This window comes from Muntiacus reevesi, chromosome 2 (genome assembly GCF_963930625.1).
Source record: "Muntiacus reevesi chromosome 2, mMunRee1.1, whole genome shotgun sequence".
NCBI classification, from domain to species: Eukaryota; Metazoa; Chordata; class Mammalia; order Artiodactyla; family Cervidae; genus Muntiacus; species Muntiacus reevesi.
The window spans coordinates 269,362,127-269,386,948 of NC_089250.1; the positions used below are offsets into that span (position 1 = coordinate 269,362,127).

The 24,822-nt window shown below is 41.3% G+C and overlaps 1 protein-coding gene and 1 pseudogene across 1 annotated transcript in view; one reads left to right on the forward strand and one right to left on the reverse strand.

The window, feature by feature from the left end:
- LOC136161629 (small ribosomal subunit protein uS14-like) overlaps positions 1-24,822 on the reverse strand; it is a 539,148-nt gene that overhangs the window by 72,814 nt on the left and 441,512 nt on the right. The window lies entirely within an intron of this gene.
- Positions 11,724-24,805, forward strand: LOC136157547 (zinc finger protein ZFP2-like; annotated as a pseudogene).

The following is a 24,822-nucleotide window of genomic DNA, read 5'->3' on the forward strand; positions in this document are numbered from 1 at the left end:
ACGTCTTGGTGTTCTAATGAGAAACCTGATGACTTCACAAAAGTTGACAAAGGACTGAATGAACCAGCGCATATGCTTATAATTTTTATGGTTTCTATCTGAATAATTACAGGTTTAAATCTTGTGTTTTCCGGAAGTAGTGAAAATCTTCCTCTCAAACTAACTATGAAAATAACTTGGTAAAATTACACGTTATAAACAAGGAAAGTATATTTTCTTTCTATCTGACTCCTCCAGAAATTTGAAACTCTTAGGTTTCCAGTAAGTTTATCAAATGAGCTAGGAAGGTTATCTCATAACAGGTACAAAAATCTCAAAGAACTTTTGAGACCTTAAAAAGGGAAGAGTTCACCTAGATTTCTTAGACAAGATGTGTGATAAGCCTTTGGTGTGACTTTCCCAGCCCTGTTTTATATTAAAAGTTCAGTCTGAGATTCTATAAGTGTTTCAGCAAAATAAAAAGTCTATAATCAATTATGGTTATATAAATCATCAGACCAAAATTAGTGAGAACAGACTTATTTTGCAAACAAACTAGCCTTAATTTGGTTGTATTTGATAAAAATGAGGGTAACTTTAGGGAGAAAAAGACATTTCAAAAAATGTTAAATCACAATTTGTTAATGGAGGTCTGCATGTAGTAAGACTCATTTCTTAGATAGTTCTTTGCTGTTATGTGATATTAATGCAAAATTTAATTGAATTCTTAAAGAACACTCTAAGTTTGCTTCTGAAGCTTATCTCAGTAATCTATCTTTGGATGAAAATCAGATGCCCCATGACCTGCAACCAGGACTAGAAAAAGACATAATTTAAGGGACTGTCTCCAAGCTGGATGGAAGGACTTTTTATCAGATACTCTTTACTAGCTCATGCACAATGAAACTGAAGGGAAATTAACTCTTAGATTAATTCCCATTTTCAAAGTCCCCTACACTGGATTGGTCTATAGAGAAGACAGCCAACCTGATCTCACCTTAAAATGATGCTCAAACAGGAGAAACTATAGTACACCAGGATGAGAAGACAACAACATCAGAGGTAGACAGCTTGTCCAAGATGCTGGACCTGATTCATATGATCATTTATGTTTTCTTGACTTCTTAGACCTTTGCATATAAGTCAAATGCTTTTCTATCATAGGCCTGATCCTATGCTAGTTTTAGAAATCAATCCAACTGTTGGGTTTGTGGCCAATTACCTGTATCTAGTTCTGGGTTACCTTGGTAAATTTCTCTACTACAAGACTCTGTTTGGCCCTGAGGAAATTTACTTTAAAAAAATTATAGTCATAGTCAGGTCACTGTGATACTGCCAGATGAGATCCCCTCACTGGGCCAATTAATAATGCCTACTCTAACTCTGGCATAAATCTGAGCCTTTTTCTATTACTCAAGCTCAATCAGAGCAACAAGAAAAGTTTCAGCAAAGGAATAAGAAATGCCCCACAATTATGAGATAGATCTATATAGATAACACTAGGCTATGGTAATTTAGGTTTAACGTCTCCTCTGTGTTGAAAACAATTAAATCATACTAAAGATAATCAGTCTAGTAACACTAGAAAACTGGGCTATGTGCCTTATAGATGGTGGTGCCAATGTATAATTTCCCTGAAAGATAAAGATTCATACAGAATAGACTAAGTCAGATGACCTGAGATATACTGGGCTACATCTAATGGAAGCTCTTAAGTCTTACTTGTGACTTTAATAATACTGCTGACTATGTTCTTGTATTTCACCTGTTTTACAAAACTGCTGTTTCTTACACTGCCAAATGCGTGACTGAGGCCTCTGATAAAATAATATATGGTTCCCTATGAGATCGATGATGATAACAGTGTAACTTTAGATATGAAAAAAAGCAACAAGAGGGAATGTTTTCCTGGACCAAGAGGCTAGTAAGACGGGTGGTCCAGAGAATTTTGGATATTGTTTTATGGCCTAGTCCAGTAACAGCACATTAAGTGGCCTGTCAACAAAATCTTTGCCAAACCTGATAATGGACATTCTCAGCACCATGAGATAAAATGGTCATGAAATGCCCCCCTCAAAATCATGGTCAAGTTTATGAGAAAAAGGGGCTCTGCCAACTGAAGATTGACACTTGCCATCTACATCTACAGAGATTAAATCATGGCCACTGCAACTGCTGACTTCCAACGGCCCTGAAAGGAGTTCAAGGTAAAAATCAGGAATGAGGCACTCTGTGCTCTAGAAAAAAACTGACAGAACAGGCCTTCAGATAGTTAGATCTTTTCAGGAGATTTTATGAGTCCCAATTCTTGCATCTTCTCATACCTAGAGAAACACTGACATCATTAATGGTGACATCTGCTTTGACTATTAAAGAAAATTTTACAATTAAAAGTCAAAATAGAGTAGTTATGTTTCAGACATCCTGGAAAATAACGAGGTGTTACTATGGGTGTAATTTCAGATTAGACATTGTATTGCTAAACACTTGAGTTTTCTGAGTCATGTCAGGCTTAGGTGCCACCATTCTCAAAACAATGTCTGCTGGAAGCTAGTAACTTATACCTTACTTTTTATAAAATTAGGCAACTGGCCATCTGGCTAAAAGTCTCCCCGAAGTGTCCAGACTGAGTTTCAGGCCTATTCTTCTAAAAGAAAAAAGAGAGATTTATTTTGTCTATTAAAATTCCAGTTATCCCTCCTCCAGCTACTACTAATTAGGTCTGTTACAACAAAATGGCAGACCAAGGGATTGAGATTTTAATCATACAATGCTCAGATCTAGGACTTCGAACTCAGGAATACTTCCAATTCAGTGTCTCTTCTCCAAGCTGAGGTAGTCCTATGCCCCATTTGGACAGGAAGTTATCACAGTCATAGTTGCCTTGTTCCCTAAATTAAAACTGAGTAGGACTCTGTGGGGTAAGCGACTCTGGAGAACAGACCTGCTGTGTGTTCTCCATTTCTCATCTGTAGGATATAGGCTTCATTCAGCCTCCTTGTCCTTCCCTGAGTTCCAAAGGGTGGATTCAAAGGATTGCTAATCAGGGAAAGGAGGGAATACAGAAACAGAGGAGAAACAATCAAATGGTGGTACAGCCTTGAGACAGGGTCCTGGTTCCTACTCAAAAAATATGCATAGCAATGTCTTTGAGTTCTTCTACAGAACTGGAACCCCCACCTAGGTGGAGGATGATAACCTCAGACTAAACACAAGATTCCTGGAGCACAGATCTGTTGCTTCACCACCAGCCAATCAAAAAAAAAAAAAAAAAAAAAGTCACAAACCCTGCGGCCCTCACCCCAAATGTTGCCTCCTGTTTCTGGGGACCAGCGATGACCATCTTGTTTGGTCTCCTGTTTGGCCCCTGTCTATTTCTTCTCTGAGAGGTGCCAACAGTTTCAAACTAAATTGCTGTTATTACAAGGGTGAAAGCTGGTTTCAGACGTGGAATACCCCAACTTAGATTGTGAGGCTGCCAGGGTTAATACCATGACAGGCAGCCTGGATTAAGTTTTAGCTTCCCCCAAAATGGTAAGATTCCCTACCCCCATCAGGTAACCTGGAGCCAGCCAATCAATATGCGCCCAGTAAGAGACAAAGGGAAAGCTGAAAAGCCCGCGAACGCCCAGGTTTGAAAAAGCCCGCGAAAGTCTGTACCAATAGAATTGCTTTGCAAACATGTAACCAATCCGCTTAAGCCAGCTACTAATTGCTTATGCATATCTTATAAATTTGCTAACAGCTTCTGCTCGGGGCTTTTTCTGATCCTGCACCACTGTGATGGGTGAGGCAGAAGGCCCTGGCTTGAGTCAGTAATAAACTTCCCTTTTTTGCGAGTTGCATTGTCTTGGAAGCCTTTTCTCTTCCCGCTCGGGGATTCGGACATCGGGCATAACAAGATCAGGTAGAGAGAGACTTCTGCTCTGCTAGGCAGGCCTACGCCCAGGCACAGCAGGAAGAAGTTACAGAAGAAAGAGACCTCTGCCCCAATTCCCAAGAAGCATCTTGAGTATGAAGTCTCTCAGCGGGGAGCTGTTAGGGGAAGCACACTGACTGAAACCGCCCATCCTGGCCAGGCACCATAGTAACTATTTGCATGAGTTGCTTTATGACAGAAGATCCTGATAAGGAATAAGGAACTAATAAACCACCCCCAGCCGGAAGAGTTGGGAAAAGGTCAAAAGGAGACACCGCGTGTCCGTCCACTTCTGTCCACTTTCCCAAATCCCTCTTGCTAGCATCCATCTTGGCTGAGCGATGCGTGGGCCTCCAGGAAAGACTCTGAATTGGAATGATTGGCCAAAGACCACCCAGAAACTAATCCCATCACCATAAAACCCAAGACTGCGAGCAGAGCAGTTCTCCTGGGTTCCCTTACCCCTCTGCTGTCCCCCAGGTGCCCTTCCCAATAAAATCTCTTGCTTTGTCAGCACATGCATCTCCTTGGACAATTCATTTCCGAGTGTTAGACTAGAGCCCAGTTTTGGGCCCTGGAAGGGGTCCCCCTTCCTGAAACAGTTTCTTTTCCAAGAAAGCGGGGAAGGAAATGCCTCCAGGCTCCTGGTCTCTGAAGTTGGAGGTGCCACACCTGCAGAGAGGTGGTCACAAAGCAAATCATTTTGTGAAAGCCTGTGTCCCCAGGCTGCAGAGGGGTGCTGAAAAAAACTAAGGACAAGGGAGATCTTTGAGGAGAATTTTGCAAGTAAGGCCTGACAGGAACCCAAGACCCCCAGGTGATTCCCACCACTCACTCACCTCTCCCCTCCCAGACCCCAAGGGTACAGGCATGCTGTGGACCACCACACCCATCCTAGAAAGAGCCCCTCCCCAGGGAATCAGGTTGACTTTCTTTGTTTCTAGAAGTTCCCTCCCTGAACCCTCCCTTCCTGAGGTCTGCGGTGTGAGGTTTCCCCTCAGCGCTCTGAATGCGGGTCTTCCTCTTGCATTTTTTTCACAACCTTCAAGGCTGGATCAGCTAGCCCAGAAGGAGGGTCCATTGTCTCTCGTGAACTGTTCTCTGTAACTCGAAAAGGAAGGAGAAGAACTAGCCCTGATGATCTGCAAATAGTGTAGAGCACCAGGATGTGATTAGAATTATCAGGTTAGTCTTGATTCCCCACTACAGATAGGGAACACAGAAAGTCGAAAAGGAGCTCAGAAAAGGGTGAGGGAAACAGGAAAACATTTTCTTCTCTCCCTGCAGCAGTTGCAGGTTAAACAGCTGCATGGATGCTTTTGAAGGTATTTACTCAACATGCAGATGTGAGTTTGGGATGTAACATCCCCAGAGAAGACGCAGAGCAGGAGGAAGAAGAGGAGGAAATGGCAGCTTCTCAGGTGTGTGTCCTGTCTTGGGTCTGGGGCTGTGTCTGCTTTTCTTCCTGAAATGCCTGGACTGCAAACCTTTAGTTCTCTGCTGCTAATTTTTCTGCTTAGGATGCTTGTTATCACCTTATTTTTTCTTTTTTTTTTTTTTAATAGTGAAAACCAGCTCTTCAGGTTTCATCTCCCTGATGTCCCAGAGCCTTTTCTCCATTGTCTGTATCCCGACTCTAAAGCATGTTGAATTCTCAGCATGAAATAGTGACTTTCAATGTTGAATACATTCACTTTGTGAGAGATGAACACGGGGAGGCACTGGTATCTGAGATTCCCATTGGGATGTGGTTCGGTGCTGGGATCTTAGGGAAGTCGTGGAAATGCCGTGATGAATTTACATGTGAATGCAATTCAGCTCTTTAGAACAGGAAGAACAGGAGTAAAAAAATGTCCTTGTTAATAGAATGAACTCAGAATTCCAGAACTTGTCAGAAGTTAAAGTAGCATAGACAATCCTCTATACTGATAAGAAATATGTACTAAAAAATGGACTATTACGCTACAGATCATGGGAGGTATATAGGAGGTGGAAATTGCAGAAAACTGACATTTTTCTTGATAGATTGAGAACATGGTTTTCCTAATATTGCCAAAATACCTGGCAGTGATAAGGCATTTTTCCATGTACCCTATGACCTCTGATGTTCACTGGTTCAAGTGCTTCTGTGAGATTTCCACGCTATGAAATTCATTTTTTTTTTTTTTTTCTGTCTTGAACAAGGGTCTTGGAAAGAAAAAGTGATGGATATGCCTATCACAGTTAATGAGGAAATGCCGTATCTTCTTAGTCACTCTTTGCTTTGAAAAATGAACACTGTCAGCTAAAACAGATGCACAATTTGAGAGATGTGAGTTAAGTTTTATTTGGGGCAAAATGAGGACAGCCGCCCAGGATACAGCACCTCAGATAGCTCTGAGAGACTGCTCCAAAGAGACAGTGGGGGAAGGTCAGTATGTGATTTTGGTGAAGGGGGAGTTCAGTGCAGTCAAGCGCTTACTTTACAGAAGGTTTTCTGCCAGTCGTGGGGAGCTGATGTCATCATTTAGTGGTTTAGTGCTTTTCTAGATATGAAGAGACGCAAGGATTGGGATCATGAAAGCAGTTCTTGAAAATATCTAACTCTCTAAAGACCTGTGCCACCAGATTTTGCTGGAGCAGAGTGCTGCAATCCACCCTGAACTCCCTCGAGGGAATTGAAGTCAACAGTTGGAGCACTAAAGGGTTCATTTTCCCCAGAGGCAGATGGCAAACGCCCTTGTTTTTGTTGTTGAGCCACTGGCAATTGACAACACTCACGCGTGTTTAGTAGAAATGTTGGGGTTTAGGAGTGGGGATTTTCATCACTCAAGCCCAGGCCTGATCATTTCCAGTACACTCCACACTCACATCACAGGTAGAGTCTCGTCACATTTCTGTATTTTCCAAAATGTTTACAAGAATCATATTAGTGCTAATCTATGTTCAACTGTGTTAAATTTTAAAATATAGCTCCATGCAAATGATACAGACTTTGCAGGACATTAAAAGATTCAGAACCAGAGCTCTCTAATTTCTTATCATTGCATATGTCTGCACCCATGTCTATTTTTAAAAAATTAAAATAATATCATCCTCAAATATTTATGTACACTTTCAATCAGTTAAAAATTATCCTGCTTTTATTGACATCACAATTTTTCTCTATTACTATTAATAAGTATCCCATTTTAGTGTATGTCTGTATGAATGAACATGTTAACATCATTTGATTGATGTTTTTCTTTTTCTTTTCTGAAGATTCCCTGAAGCAGGGAATAGCTACCCACTCCAGTATTCGTGCCTTGAGAATCCCATGGACAGAGAAGCCTGGCAGGCTACAGGCCCTGGGGTTGCAAAGAGTAGGACACAACTGAGTGACTAACACTTTTCTTGCTTTTAGTATTATTTACAAGTACAGAAATTTCTATAAACTTTCATTAGAGTTAGCTCTGTGCATTTGTCTGTGTTTTATTAAAGTCTAGAGTCATAAACTGAAGTAAAAGTTAAGCTGTCATTTAAAGAATGTTTGTTAAAATATTTGCCAAGAATGTTTGTTAAAATATTTGCCAAAAGATGCAACAGCAACATTATTGAGTTTACATTATTTCTGTTATACATTCAAGTCTCTGAAAAACTGTCAGAAAGATATATAGTATGTACCAGATCATTAAAGTGATTCTTGTCACCGAGGTTACTATCCTATCAGACCTGTAAAATCTGTAAAGCACTTAAAGTTCAAAGTTAAATATGAATTCTTTCCTTACTATTCTGCTTCGTTGCTGTTCAAACATTGTCACTCATGGAGGAGAATTTTCAACATTACTAGTTCAAATAAGCTTGTTAACAATGTGACATACTGAGCCCACTCCAGAACATTTGGATCAGGAAGTGCTTTTTAAAAATATTTCCTGTTTCTTTTGATAGACAGTTAATCCTCTGTCACCTGAGTACAACACTCAAAAATAAATATGCCAATGTTGATCTGATTATTTTGTAATTTCTCTTCTAAATCAGAAGAATTTCTGTAGTGGTTGATGGATCATATCTCATCCTCTTTTCTTGGGGTTAAAAATGTGGTAGAAAACATTACTGTGTAAAAATTATATTGTATAATATCAGCCACTCTCCTAAATCAAAACCATTTCTCTGGCTGGTTTCATCTTGGGTCACATTAGGAAGTCTTCCCACGGCCCCATGGCATCTGTACTTTGTATTTCAGGGATGGCTGACGTTTCAGGATGTGGCCATAGACTTCACTCAAGAGGAGTGGGAATGCCTGTTCCTCGGTCAGCGGGAATTGTATAGGGACGTGATGTTAGAGAACTACAGGAACTTGGCCTCCTTGGGTGAGGATAATTTCTTTCCAGAATCCCTTATCTACCCGCTGGGTTTTGGTTCCTGTATTTCTAGAATGTCTCCTGGAATCTTCTGCTTCTTACAATAGTTTTAGATCCCTGCTTTCTATGGGAAAATGGGTGTTTCTGAGTTGAGAAAGAAGACTTCATGATGATTCATTATGATTCTGACTTTTGCTTGATGTGATCTGCCTCCTTCTTCTAGGTTAGTGGTAATTCTCTAGGTTCTGTGGTATAAGAGGGTGCCACTCTCCTTTTCAAATCAGATTTCTACTAGTTACTTACTTTGGCCTTAGTAGTACTTGACTAGAATCTCAAGATCTTTTCTTTATGTATTTCTTAGTGTTATGAAAGTGCATTCAATAAAGTGTTTGGGGATATAATTTTCTAGGCTATATTAACATTCAACCATGCCTTCTCTAGAGTGTTAATATAATGAGCAAGATTACAGTATTGTGTCTGACTCTTTACGATCCCATGGAATAGTCCATGGAATTCTCCAGGCCAGAATAGTGGAAGGGGTAGCCTTTCTCTCCTCCAGAGGATCTTCCCAACCCAGGCATCAATACACAGGTCGCCCACATTGCAGGTGGTTTCTTCATCAGCTGAGCCACCAGAGAATGTTAATACAGCCTAGGAAATGATGTCCCCAAATACTTTATTTCTAGACTGTATTAATATTCTACCATGCCTTCTCCGGGTTTCCCAGGTGGCACCAGTGGTAAAGACCCTGCCTGCCAATGCAGGAGACGTAAAAGAAGTAGGTTCGATCCCTGGGTTGAGAAGATCTCCTGGAGGCGGACATGGCAACCCACTCCAGTATTCTTGCCTGGAGAATCCCATGGACAGAGGAGCCTGGTGGGTTATAGTCCATAGGGTGGCAAAGAGTCAGACATGACTGGAGCGACTTAGCACACGTGCCTTCTCTTCTCACCTGAATACATATTAGAGTGGAAACTGATGAGTCTCTAGCAATACAAACACTCCTTGTCCTGATAGCAGGTCTTGTGATCTCTAAGCCGGACCTGATCACCTTTCTGGAGCAAATGAAGAATCCCTGGGATGTAAGGAGACTGGAGATGCCAGCCATATACACAGGTAGGTGTGAATGGATGGAGCCGATGACTCAATGACAGGTCCAAGGATCAGTAAGGAATTCATCCTCTGGCATGTGGTTTGGGAAGATCTGCTTCAGTGGAAATGATTTTAGAGAAGCCTGGGTTTCTTTCTATTGCTGTCTTAGGCGGATATCACGTGTCCCATCCTGTCTCTTAAGTCATTCCTGAATTCATCTCCACTGATTACTTTTCTCAATCACAGTGAGAACTGAAAACCTCCTCTTGGCCTGTGACAACCTGCATGAATCAGTTACTATTGCATTTCCTGGGGGCCCTAGGAAAACTGTGCACGTTTCTGAATAACTCTAAGACGCTCCTATTAAAGCTTGTTTCTACCGCTAGATGGTAGTATGTGAGTGGAATTGTAGACATACTGCGGGTTTTTTCTGACTTATAATTTCTAAAACACTGGAAGCTACAAATATGATCTTATACATTTTAAATTTAAGTAATTTCTTCACTGCATAAATCAAAACCTCCCTAAAGAGAAAGAATGCAAATCAGTGTTACTTCAAAGTTTCTGTTTTCTTCATATGAACTCATATGAAACGTTAAGTGTATTTGCCGCAATTCCTCAATGCTAAAAGACTGAAATATATTCAATTAGCTCAAAGAATTTTCAAATAAATTGGCATAAGATCTTAAAACATTTTCCACTATACTTTTTAATGGTTTCAAGCTATTACAATTTTTAGGTAATATAATCTTTTAAAAACGTTCTCATTGGAGTATAACTGGTTTACAATGTTGTACAGCAAAGAGAGTCGGTTATTTAATTTCTCAAGAACTACTTCTTTATTAATTAATCTTGTTATCAGCTTCCCCAGACTTTGTCCTATGTGTCCTCACTTTCTGATTAGACCTACGTCAGTATCATTTCTGATGTTTAGATTGAAACATCTAATGCTGCTGTTGCTAAGTCGCTTCAGTCGTGTCCGACTCTGTCCGACCCCGTAGACGGCAGTCCACCAGGCTCCCCCGTCCCTGGGATTCCCCAGGGAAGAACAGTGGAGTGGGTTGCCATTTCCTTCTCCAATTCATGAAAGTGAAAAGTGAAAGTGAGGTCGCTCAGTCGTGTCCGACTCTTAGCGATCCCATGAACTGCAGCCTACTAGGCTCCTCCGTCCATGGGATTTTCCAGGCAAGAGTACTGGGGTGGGGTGCCATTGCCTTCTCCGAAACATCTAATAGGACACGCTAAAATCAGAAGTGGGTTAAAGAGTTAGAAGGCACCTAGTGGTGTCTCCATTTAAGATGACTTAAGTCAGAAAGTAATCATTAGACTGCTGTCTCCTCTTCATTTAGTGGTTCTTGTAGCTTTTTGTCTTGCTCCTTCCTCTACACCATACTTCTTTGTCCTCTCATTTTGTCACATTTTCTGGGTTTGTGGTCTGTTCTGCAGGCTGCAGGACCCTAGCTCCTCTTGCTCTGTTGTCTTCCCCCTGGGGGGTGAGGTTGGTCCACAGACTTGTGCCCTTCTCCCCTTGATCTGGGCTTTGATTGCTGTTACTGTGACCCGAGCCTGCCCTGGATATTGAGGAGAGCTTCCCCGTGGCTCTGTGGCTGTCACCACCCTGTCTGTGGTGGGTCTGCTCCCTGGTTGGTGGAACAGAGCCCCCAGATCTGTTTCTTCACTGTGATTCTGATCTGTGGTAGAGGCAGGTGGGATTGGAGCACACCCCCTGGGAGAGAAGCCCCTGAGGATTCCTGCTCTGGGAATGTTCCCCTCGGGGTGTGCTCACGCGTTGTGTGAATCTCATGTGACGCTGATCAGCACTGCACTTGGCCCCACCTTAATCATGGGTATCTCTGCACATGGCCCTGGTGTCTCTCAGATGTTGTTTTCACCAAGTCACCAGCAAAGATCCAGTGAAATCAGGGCCCAGAATTGCTTTCATGGAGCTGGAACCACTGTGTTGCTCTGGGGCAGCTCAGACTGTGGCCTGGCCCCATCTCCTCACGTACATCCCCACAAAGTCTACAGTTGCTAAAGCTACACCTCCATGACTGGGGGAGCCCTGGTTGTCTTTCAGATGCTCTGTAGGGACTGAGTTGACAAAGCCGGTTGCCTGTGTAAAAGCATGGTTAGCGCAGCTGCGAGGAGAGACTTCAGCTTTTCTTTCTTAACCCTGGGGCTCAGCTGTGCTTTCAGCTCCATCTGAGCATGTGGCCCACGCACAGGTGTCTGCTCCAGAGGCTGCCCCAGAGGACAGGAGTCATCTGCCAATGGAGGAGGGGCATGGGGGAGGACATGGTGGGGGCTCAATGGAGCCCATCTGGGTGGCAGCCCTTCCTACTGCCAGGGATGAGGGGCCAGCACAGGGGGAGAGAGGCTGCGGTGGGGTTCTTCCCTTCAGGCATCACTCAACAATGGCGCTCTGCTCTATGGTGGTTCAGGCCTCCTCCACAAGCAACACATTTATAGAGCTTCTCCCTCCCTCCCGTTCCCTCAGGATGTCTCCTCAGAGCCAACAGGAGCCCTCTGCCTGGGTCTGCCCTCCACACCCCACGTTCCAGCACCCAGCCCTTGTCTGCAGCAGTGGACACTTTCTCAGGCGGGTGGACAGGGCAGGGGTAAGTATCCCATGTGCAGGTCTCACTCTGTCCTTCTGCCACAGACTATTGCCATGTTCTCTTCCCACAGAGAATGAGGCTCCCCTTCTGTCCCAACTGAGCTCTCCCAGTGAGAGGCTTCTCCGGACATGGAGATCTCCTCTCTTCAGATACCCCCCCCCCCGCCCCGCCCCAGGGTTGCAGGTCCCATCCCACTTCTTCTCCTCTTCCTTCTTTCTTTGGTCCTACCTGGCTAAGTGGGAATCTTTCTTGTCGTTTTAGGTGTTGTAGGTCCTCTGCTAGTGTTCAGAGGGGCCTCTGTGAGAGTTGTTTCATTTCTGATATATGCTTGATACATTTGTGGAGAGAGATGAACTCCAAGTCTGCCTAATACTCTTGCATCTTGATTCTTGTGTCTCTATTATCTCTACATTTTTAAGGATATTCACTGAGGATAGTAGATTTGATATTTTTTACTTTGATAAACTTTTGTTTGATATCTTTCAGCTATATCTTCTCACAACACCTGTGCTTTGATGTCAAAGAATCCAAGGTTAGAAAATTTAATCCAAATGGCAAACCTAGGAACATATGGAAGAGCTCATCTTGGAAATGAACATTTAATGAAAGACCAGGAATATACGGGGCTTTGTAAAAGGCCTAGAAGAACTTTATATGGACATAAAGGAACTGAGATAGTTTCACATAATGCAGACATTACTGCCAAAAGAAATGAGCAATGTGAGTCAAATTGGGGAAAACACCCATTTCAGTTATCAACATCTGCAGAGAAGTGTATCTTTTCAAGCAAAGGTTTAAATCATTTTTTGAAACATACACGTTCTCTGAAGGGAAATGTGGAAAATCTGGAAAGTCATCCAGTCTCTACTGCAAATACTCATTCAAACCACTCTCAACACAGGCTTCAATTACACATACATTCAAGCACGTCTGAAAACCAGAAATTTAAAAATGATGGGGAAAACTCACAATATAATCAATTTGAGGGATCTGTGAGCAAGGGGTCATTATTCTTCCACCAACAGACAGTTTCTCTCTGTTCCAAAATGTGTAATGTTGATAATAAAGGAAAAGAGTTAATCCCACCATCATTGTTCAATACGCATCATGATATGGTTAATATGGAACAACTTCTCACATGTAATAACACGAGTCAGGCCTTATGTAAGAGTTCTACCCCCAATAATTACAAGAATATTTACAATGGAGTCAGAAGCTATTTATGCAATGAAACTGGGTCTAAAACTGGACAAGACTCTAACCCTATGAAACGTCAGGGACCTCAATCTTCAGACAAGGATTCTAAAAATAGTACATGTAGGGATATCTTTTATCAAACATCAGGTCTTCCACTAAAGAAGAGTACACATACAGGAGAGAAGGCTTATAATTGTGAATATAGTGATATTTCTAATCAGTCTTCAAATCTTACACAACAGCAGTATATTCAGGATCCACAGAAAAGTTACAAGTGTAAGAAATGTGAGAAAGCCTTTGCTAACTCATCCAGTCTAAGTAGACACAGGAAAATTCATTCAGGATGGAAACCTTTCAAAGGTACAGAGTGTGGCAATACCTCTAATCAGAATTCAAAGCTTAGTCAAGATTGGCAAATCCACACTGGCAAGAAACCTTATTAATGTAAGGAATGTGGAAAAGCATTTATGTCTTGCTCAAATCTTAGTCAACATCAGCGAATTCATACAGGGGAGAAGCATTATAAATGTACAAAGTGTGGCAAAGCCTTTAATCAGAACTCAAAGCTTACTCAACATCAGTGAATCCATACAGAGCAGAAACCTTACAAAGGTAAGGAAAGTGGCAAAGCCATTTTTAGGTGTTCTCATTTCAGTCTGCATCAGCAAGTTCATGCTAGGGAGAAACCAAGCAAATGTAAAGAATGTGGCAAAGTGCTTCCTTGTAGCTCATGTCTTACTCAACATCAGGTAATTGATATGCAGCAGAAATCACACAAATGTATGAAGTGTGGCAAAGCCTTTAATCAGAAGTCAAATCTTACTCAACACCAGAGAATTCATACTGGAGAGAAGCCTTATAAATGTAAGGATTGTGGCAAAGAATTTAACCAGTGCTCAGGTCTCATTTACCATCAGAAAATTCATACTGGAGAGAAACCTTATAAATGTACAGAATGTGGGAAATCCTTTAGTGAGAACTCAACTCTTATTCAACACCAGCGAATTCATACTGGGGAGAGGCCTTATAAATGTAACGATTGCGGTAAAGCAGTTAGACAGCACTCATGTCTTACTAAACATCAAGTAATCCATACTGGAGAGAAATCTTAAAAATGTAAAGAATGCGGAAAAGCCTTCAGTCACTACTCAACTCTTACTAAACACCAGAGAATTCATACTGGAGAGAAGCCTTATAAATGTAAGGATTGTGGTTAAGAATTTAACCAGTGCTCAGGTCTTACTTACCGTCAGAGAATTCATACTGGAGAGAAACCTTATAAATGTACAGAATGTGGGAAATCCTTTAGTGAGAACTCAACTCTTATTCAACACCAGCGAATTCATACTGGGGAGAGGCTTTATAAATGTAAGGATTGTGACAAAGACTTTAGCAAGCCCTCAGGTCTTACTTACCATCAGATAATTCATACTGGAGAGAAACCTTACAAATGTAAAGAATGTGGAAAAGCCTTTATCAAGAACTCACATCTTACTCAACATCAGAGAATTCATACTGGAGGGAAAACCTTGTAAATGTAAGGAAAGTGGCAAAGGCTTTAATCAGAGCTCTCACCTTACTAAACATCAGAAAGCACATATTGGAGAGAAACTCTAGTAATAAGTGATGAAAGAGGTTTGTCCTAAATATACACTTCAGGAAATACAGGACCATTTATTTAAGTAAGATAACGAATGACATGAAAAAATGTAGAAAAGTATTTGATGAAAATTAAATCTAAATATACCAGAAATTGCACACTAGAAAAAGTGAAAGTTGCTCAGTCGTGTCCAACTCTTTGCAACCCCAGAGACTGTGTCCATGGAATTCTCCAGGCCAGAATACTGGAGTGTGAGGTGGGTTCTTTACCAACTGAGCTATCACGGAAGCCCACACACTTGAAAGCATTTCATCAATTCTATTTGATTGTTCATTCATCCAATTTGAAGTTCCTCTTCAGGAGAAGTATTGTAGATAATAATCCATAGTTAAAGCATAGAAAATTGGTATGTTAGTATGGATCACAAGATGAAGGGTTGGTATTTAGAAATGTACAATTATTAGCAATATATCTTTGTTTATATTGACACGATTTGTGATTATTTGAAAACCAAGATATGTTATTGAACTCTCAAGTTACTCCATGCTGCTATGCTTCATTTTTAGTGTGTATGCAAAGTTATGTTTTTGATGATTGCTACTCAAAGATGAGACAAGGCCTTCTATACTAGAGAGAAATAATTTATACTTATTCTCCATTAGGAGATTAAGGACACAGTGATGCAGCATGTACACCGAACATTTAAATGCACGTGTTAGTCATTCATGCCAAACATCCCTATAGGTCACCATGAAATAAGTGTTCAGGGAGTAATTCCACATATTAAAGTAAGATGCACATTTTCAATAGTTATATCACTTGCATTTGAAGGAAAATACAATGACAGTTCACTGAACTCTTGATGTATCTTTATAATATCAACAGATGTCATGAATATTAGTTTACATGTTTCAAATAATGATACCTCTGATACCCTAGAAATGTATGGAAACCCTTCTCAGAAAAGTCATGTAACTAGTGTACATCTTGTTTCATTCGTAAATGATTAGCCTCCATTTTGTAACCGTAGAAATGACAGTTCTGAGATCATTGTATCAGAGGAATGAATATCGTTGTTTATGCTTGTAATCTGTATTTAATCAGTTACACAGTGGGTTGGAAAAGGTTTTATTCTTTCTATGTGTGATAGTACATGTTAATAAAACTGACGGTTTCTTGCGATAAAGCCTCAAAGTAATGAATGAAGTGTCAACCTACTGATTTAAGGTCACGGGGAAGAATACCTAACAATAAACTCTTTGTTAGCACAGAGGGATGATATCTCTAACAATTAGTTTCCTTACTGCCTTTACGCCTCAAATAATTGGATATTTCCCATCATTTCTCCATTGTACTTTCCCCTCTCTGTAACTGCTGGGACATTGTGACGGTTCCAATGAGGATCATACAGAGTACTGTTGAGAGCTCCCCTGAACTGCTCCATGCTGTTGCTGCCTCAGCATCTGTCTGGGGAGCAGCATATGCAGCTCCTTGAACTCACGCTAGCCAGCCCTGTGAGCACCTTCTCTAGACAACCACCCACCTTGTGATCAGCAGTCTTGCTGAACCCCAGGTTCTACTTCACAGGCTCCCCCATTCAATGACACCCTCACAGTGCTCACCAGATTCCTGCTCCCCTTGGTTTGAATGGACCCATCCACACTCAGCCTGGGGAGCCCACAGCACTTCACCCAGGGTCTCTTATAAAGCCCTGAACCCCAAGCACTGGAGCTTTCTCTGCTTGGTCCTAACCTTGACCTAAGAAACTCCTGCCCTAAACCCTCCTCTCCTGAGAGGTCTCAGCTGTGCTGAGTGTGAGGGCTGAAGCTCAGGGCTCCCGACTGTGGGTTTTGGGGGAGAAGCATCAGAACAAACGGAATTTGCTAAAGACTCATTTCATGGCCCCACTTCAGACCTGCAGATTCATAACTTCTTAGAGTGGGGACCTGACCTCGAGGGGTTCATATTCACTGAAATGGTTCAGAAAGAATCTTTTAAGTGGTTTCAACGCGGTTTCCTATCAAGATCACATGACCAGTGTTAAGGGATAACCTCTCCGGTGTCCTCCAGACAGAGTTCTCTCGGTCCTGTGGGAGCATCAGTGTGGTGTGTAGGATGTGCTCCAGGGGATTCTAAGAGGAGGCCCGGGTTAAGGACGCGGCTCCTGGTCCATTTGTGAGACTTGAGGCCCGGCGTCAGTCCAAGGAGAGGCTGCGGGGTTGGTCTAGGTGGATTTGGATCGGGAAGTCAACTCACATCATCTGTGTGAGCAGAGGGCTAGGAGCTCTCTATGGGGAGAGAACAATCAAGAAATTAGTTCACAGACTGGTCTCCAGGTAGGAAGTGATTGTTCCTGAATCTCTCCTGAGACAGAGGACAGGAGAGGTGAGTATTTTGAGCTTTTCAAGGTCCTTCTGTCTGTAGTGGTGAAGTAGTTGCAGGTTAAAGAGCTGTGCGGATGCCTTTCAAGGTATTTTCTCAAGATGCAGACATACGTTCGCTGCATAACATCCCCAGAGAAGACGCAGAGCAGGAGGAAGAAGAGGAGGAAACGACAGCTTCTCAGGTACATGTCCTGTCCTGGGTCTGGGGCTGTTTGCTTTTCCTCCTGAAATGCCTAGACTGAGGGAACCTGCAAACCTTTAGTTCTCGGCTTCTAATTTTTCTGCCTGGGGTGTTTGTTATCAACTTCTTATTTTTTCCTTTTCTTACCATAGTGAGGACTGGATCTTTAGACCACTTCCCCCTTGTGTCCCAGAACCTTGTCTCCCTTGTCTGTAGGGAGCATGATGAATTCTGGCTTTCTATGGAGCATGATGAATTCTCAACCTGAATTAGTGACTTTCAACTAGTGAAAATATTCCCTTTGTGAGAAATAAACATGGGGAGGCATAGGTTCTGAGATTCCCATTGGCATGTAGTTCAGTCTTGGGATCTTAGAGAAGTAGGGGAAATTAGCGATGAATTTACATGCATACACAACTCCAAACATTTAGAACAGGATTAAGAATATGTCCTTATGAACAGAATTACCCCAGTGGTCCAGAGTTCAACAGGAAGTTTGGGGAAAAGAAGGAGAAAAGTATGAGAGACCCTTCTCCATGTTGGCAGGAAGGACTCACTCTTAAGTGTAGTCTTAGGATACAGAACATGAAAGTTATATAAGAAGTGAATTTTGTATAAAACTGATATTTTTCAGGATTCAGATCACTGCTAACATTTATCCCATCACACCTCACGTTTTCTGGTTCAGGTGCTTCTGTGATATTGCAACTGTGATGTTCCTGCTTTCTGTCTTTAAAAAGGATTTTTGAAAGATTTAGTGAGGGATGTGTATAAGCTGATAAAATTAATGTAGCAAACCACACATTCTTAGTTCTGTTTGCTTTGGAAAATGAACACTCACCTATGTTTAGTAAGTTTGTTGCTTTTGGGGAATGGAGGTTTGCATCACTCAAGCCCAGCTCTGATCATTTCCGTTAATAATATACTCTGCACTCATTTTCCAGACAGAATTCTTATCACATCTTTGTATTTTCTACAATATTTACAAGAATGTTACTTATGCATATTTAACTGTTAAGTCTAAAATATAATTCAACACAAATGATAGACATTTTCAAAGGAATAAAAGATTCAGAACCAAGAACTGATTTATTTTATGTCATTTTGTGTTTTTGCACTGTAATGTATTTTAAAAATATAGAATATTGCCACAAATAAATTATAAGATTTAAGCACAGAAATCTATTCCTGATTTTATAAACGTGAATAATATTTCTCCCAAAGAGTGCAAGTTTGTGTGCGTGAAAATGTTAACAGTATATGACATTTTTTCTGTTTTTGATATTTTTGCCAGTTACCGCAACTGGTAAAACATCCATTAGAGTGGTCTCTGCGTTCAGTTCAGTTCAGTCGCTCAGTCAGGTCTCTGTGCTGACTTAATTCTTTTTACATAAAATCGAGCTCAGATTCATTGAAGTAAATCCCAAGCTCTACCATTTTCTGAATATTTGATCAAATATTCCAAACAATTTTGAACAGCAATATTTTTGATCTAAAATTATTTATATGGCTCATTCAAGGTTTAAAAAATAAAAAAACGCTAGAAAGTTCTATAGTTCAAAAATAGTCAAAATGTTGTTTTCTCTGCTAACTAATCTATTAAACCTGTAAAATCTGTAAAGTGCTTAAAGTTCAATAATAACTATGAATTCTTACCTGGCTCTTTTCAGTTCAGTTCAGTTGCACAGTTGTGTCCAACTCTCTGCAACCCCATGGACTGCAGCACATCTGACAATCACCAACTCCCAGAGCTTACTCAACCATATGTCTGTTGAGTCCGTGACACCATCCAACCATCTCATCCTCTGTCATCCCCTTCTCCTCTCACCTTCAACCTTTCCCAGCATCAGGGTCTTTTCAAATGAGTCAGTTCTTCACATCAGGTGGCCAAGGTATTGGAGTTTCAGCTTCAGCATCAATCCTTCCAGTGAATATTCAGGACTGATTTCCTTTAGGATGGACTGGTTGGATGTCCTTGCAGTTCAAGGGACTCCCAAGAGTCTTTTCCAACACCACCGTTCAAAAGCATCAATTCTTTGGCACTCAGCTTTCTTTATAGTCCAACTCTCACATCCATATATGACTACTAGAAAAAACATAACTTTGAATAGACAGACCTTTGCTGACAAAGTAATGTCTCTGCTTTTTTATATGCTGTCTAAGTTGGTCATAGTTTTTCTTCCAAGGAGTAAGCGTTTTAATTTCATGGCTGCAGTCACCATCTGCAGTGATTTTGGAGCCCAAAACAATAAAGTTTCTCACTGTTTCCATTGTTCCCCCATCTATTTGCCATGAAGTGATGAGACTGGATGCTATGGCTATAAGCCATGGTTCTTTTACCTCCGTGCTATTCACAATGGCCATTTATCAACCAGACATTTAGTTAAAACTTAGCTTGTTGAAGATGAAAAACTGTGGCCCCACCCTAGAATTCTTGAATCACAATGTGCGTTTAAAAAAATTCCTGCTTTGATTGATATTTATCCTGTGGAACACAAGGAAAATCATCAAAAGTAAGTATGCCACTGTTGATCACATTTTATAATTTTTCTTCCAGATGAATGAATGAATCATAGTCTCTCAGTCATGTCACACTCTTCGTGACCCCGTGGACTATATAGCCTGCCAGGTTCCTCTCTCCATAAGATTCTCCAGGCAAGAATACTGGAGTGGGTTTCCATTTCCTTCTCCAGATGATCTTCCCCTCCCAGGGATCAAATCCAGGTCACCCACACTGCAGACAAGTTTCTTTACCGTCTGAGCCAGTAGGGAAGTCCAAGTGGCTTTGTGCATCATATGTCATCCTGTTTTCTTCAGGTTAGAAATATGGTAGCGCATATTGCTATGTAAAAAAGTATATTATTGCATAACATCAGACACTTCTTATTGAAAAACTAGTTCTCTGAACTTGCTGTTTTCATCTTGGGTCACATAAGGAAGTCTTCCCACAGTTACATGGCATATGTACTTTGTATTTCAGGGATGGCTGACATTCCAGGGTCTGGCCATAGACTTCACTCAAGAGTAATAAAGTCAGTTCCAAAAAAAAAAAAAAAAAGGAAAGAAAAAAGAAAAAAATATATAAAAAAAGAAAGTCAGTTCCTAGGTAGGTTGATAAGAAGTCCGGGGGTCCCCAAGGAGAGAGGGGTCTGGAATTCTCAAGGAGGAGGAAAGGACAAACTTTTTTGTCTACATTCCTTAGTCTTCGTCAATTACATAACTCAGTTTATACTCTACTAGAGATTATACAACAACAATGTATTCCCGCTTGAGGACAGTTTCTCTTTCCTGCAAAACCTTCTGGCTCACCCTGTTATCTGAAAATGTAAATTATGGGAGTGGGTCTAGTAAGATCTTTACAGCCTCCAGACATTCTTTTGATTAATTGTGATGACTAATTAAAAGGTATATAACTCCCTTGCCAACACTAGCGAGTGGACACTCTTTCTGCCCCCTTCTGATGTCTATTTCAGAAGCTTTCTCTACCTCTCTTATACTTTAATAAAACGCTATTACACAAAAGCTCTGAGTGATCAAGCCTCATCTCTGGCCCCGGATAGAATTCTTCTTCGGAGGCCAAGAATCCAGGGGTGTTCTGTGTGTCAGCAACAACCTTTCAAGAGGAGCGGGAATGCCTGGACCTTGATCAGTGGATATTGTCCAGGGATGTGATGTTACAGAACTGCTGGAACCTGGCCTGCATGGGTGAGGATAGCTTCCTTCCAGAATCCCTTATCTACCCTCAGGGTTTGGGTTCCTTCACTTGTAGAATGTCTCCTGGAGTCTCCTGCATCCTACGATCTCTGCTATTGAGGAATAAATGGGAGTTTGTGAGTACAGACAGAAAGCTTCATGATGATTCACATGATTCTTCTTCACATGAAAGAAACTTCTTCTTTCTTGAGTTCTCTGCCTCCTTCGCTCTAGACTAGCGGTCACTCTCTAACTTTACTTGTATAAAGTCATGCTGCCCTCCTTATAAAGACAGAGGTCCACCCTTATTTTTGGCTGAGTGTTATTCTGATAGAGATCTCAGGATCTGGGTTTTAACTATTGCCTACTACAGTAAAGATGCTTTCTATAAAGCTTTTTGGGAAGTCACATTCTAGACTCTTTACACATTCTCCAATGCCTTCTTCTCTCACGAGACCGCAATGTTGTTCAGTCGCTGAGTCGTGTCCGACTCTTTGTGACCCCATGGGCTGCAGCACGTCAGGCCTCCCTGTCCATCACCAACTCCCAGAGTTTGCTCAAACTCATGTCCATTGAGTTGATGATATGCCAACTAACCATCTCATCCTCTGTCGCCCCCTTCTCCTCCTGCCCTCAATCTTTGCAAGCATCAGGGTCTTTTCCAGTGAGTTGGCTCTTAGCATCAGGTGGCCAAAGTACTGGAGTTTCAGCTTCAGCATCAGTCCTTCCAATGAATATTCAGCAAACGATTTCCTTTAGGATGGACTGGTTTGATCTCCTGGCTGTCCAAGGGACTCCCAAGAGTCTTCTCCAACACCACAGTTCAAAAGCATCAATTCTTCGGCACTCAGCCTTCTTTATGGTCCAAATCTCACATCCATACATGACTACTGGAAAAACCATAGCTTTGGCTAGACAGGCCTTTGTTGACAAAGTGATGTCTCTGAGTTTTAACATGCTCTCTAGGTTTGTCACAGCTTTTCTTCCAAGGAGCAAGCATCTTTGAATTTCATGGCTGCAGTCACCCAGTTCAGTGATTCTGGAGTCCAAGGAAATAAAGTCTCTCACTTTTACCATTGTTTCTCCTTTTATTTGCCATGAAGAGATGGGACTGGATGCCATGATCTTAGTTTTTTGAATTTTGAGTATTATGCCAGCTTTTTCAGTCTCCTCTTTCACATTCATCAAGAGGCTCTTTAGTTCTTCTTTGCTTTCTGCCTTAAGGGTGGTGTCATCTGCATATCTGAGGTTATTGATATTTTCCTGGCAATCTTGATTCCAGCTTGAGCCTCATCCAACCCAGCATTCTGCATAATGTTATCTGCATATAAGTTAAATAAGCAGGTGACAATATACAGCCTTGATGTACTCCTTTCCCAATTTGGAACCAGTTCATTGTTCCATGTTCAGTTCTAACTGTTTCTTCTTGACAGGCATACAGGTTTCTCAGGAAGCAGATCAGGTGGTCTGGTATTTCCAGCTCTTTCAGAATTTTCCACAGTTTGTTGTGATCCACACAAAGCCTTTAGCATAATCAATGAAGCAAAAGTAAATGTTTTCTGGAATTCTTTTGCTTTTTCTATGATCCAACGGATGTTGGCAATTTCATCTCTCACTCATCTGCCTTTTCTAAATCCAGCTTGTACATCTGGACATTCTCAGTTCACATACTGTTGAAGCCTAGCTTGTAGGATTTTGAGCATTACCTTGCTGGCAAGTAAAATGAGTGCAATTATGCAGAAATATGAACATTCTTTGGCATTGATTTTCTTTGGGATTGGAATGAAAACTGATCTTTTCCAACCTGTAGCCACTACTGTGTTTTCCAAATTTGCTGGCATATTGCGTGCAGCACTGTCACATCATCATCTTTTAGGATTTGAAATAGCTCGGCTGGAATTCCATCATCTCCAATAGCTCTGTTTATAGTGATGCTTCCTAAGACCCACTTGACTTCTCACTCTAGGATTTCTGACTCTAAGTGAGTGATCACACCATCGGGCTTACCTGATGTGACAAGATCTTTTTAGTCTAGTTCATCTGTGTATTTTCACCACCTCTCCTTAATAGTCATGTCCAATTCTTTGTGACCCCATGGACTATACAGTCTGTCGAATTCTCGAGGCCAGAATACTGGAGCGGGTAGCCTTTCCTTCTCCAGGGAACCTTCCCAACCCAGGGATTGAACCTAGGTCTCCCACATTAGAGGAGGATTCTTTACCCGCTGAGCCACAGGGGAAGCCCAGTATAGTTCATCTCTGTATCCTCGCCACTTCTCCTCTTTATCTTCTGCTTCTGTTAGGTCCATACTCTTTCTGTCCTTTATTGTGCCCATCTTTGCATGAAGTGTTCCCTTGATATCTCTCTTTCTCTTTTTTTATTTTTTGGTTAATTTTTATTTTCTATTGGAGTAGAGTTGATTTCTGTTGTGTTTGTTTTAGGTTTACAAGAACGTGATTCAGTTATACACAGATGTATATCTCTTCTGTTCTTTTTTGGAGTCTTTCCCCATATAGATTCTTCCAGTGTATCCGGCGACTTCCCTGTGCTATGTGGTAGGTCCTCTGGCATTATCTATCTGATAAAAAGTACTGTATTTTTGTTAATCGCCATCTCTAAATATCTCCCTGCCACTACATTTTTTTTTTTAAGTTGTAAGTTGGGTTTCTACGTCTGTGAGTCTGTTTCTGTTTATAGTTAATTTGTATAAATGTATAGATGCCCCCTCTAAGTGATACTTCTTCTTTCATCTCTGACTTCACTGAGTATGATAAATTCTCAGTCCATTCATGCTCCTGAAAATGTCATTCATTCATTCTTTTGGAGTGTGTTCCAGTGTTTAGATGGACATGAGACTCTTCATTTCTCTATAGATGGAACTTTGGTTGATGCCCTGTCTTAGATATTGTCTGTAGTGCTGCCCTGAAAATAGAGGTGCAACTATCATTTTTAAATCATGATTTTCTCTGGGTGTAAGGTAAGGGGTGGGCTTGCCAGATCGTGTGGCATGTCTATATTTAGTGTTTAAAGAATTTCCACACTCTTTTCCTTGTGGCTGCACCCACTCAATTACACTCCCACCCACAATGTAGGAGGATTCTCCATGACCCTTGCCCTCAGCAACAATTAACCTTTGAAGCCCTTTTGGAAGATGGATGTTCTGCGAGGTGTGAGGTGATACCTCACTGCAGTTTTGATTAGCGTTTCTTTAAAAGTGATCCTGAGCATCTTTTCATGTGTTTTATGTCCATCTGGATGCCTTCCTTTGAGAAATATCCATTTAGCTCTTTGCTGGTTTTTCTATTGGACTGATAGGGTTTTTGTTTTGTTTTGTTTTGTTTTTTTGCAGCTTTATCATGAGCTGCGTGAGCAGTTTGCATGTTGGAAGATGAATTCATTATTTTAAACATGTGCTGCAAACATTTATTTTCCCATTCTGATGGTTGTCTTTTTCTTTCCTTTAGGGTTGCCCTTGCAGTGCAAAAGCTTTTTAGGTGATGAGGTGCCTTTTTAAAGTTTTGTTTTAGTTTTAATTATTCTAAACATAGATTCAAAAAGAACGTGTTGTGATTCATGTCAAAGTGTGTTTGCCTATATTTCCCTCAGGAGGATTAGAGTGATCTTCCGTCCATTTAATCTTCAAGCAATTTGGATTTTTTCTTCTGTACGCAGTTAGGGAGAGAGTAAATTCCTTCCCTTTCCCCTTGTTTAAGGAAGCTCCTCCCTGTCCTCCACCCTGACTGCTAACAGCTCACTGCCAGCATCAGTGCAGGAGCGTTCCGTGTCTCCCCGTCCTCTCTGCCATTTTGTTCGTAAACGTTAAGACATAGGCCATTCTGA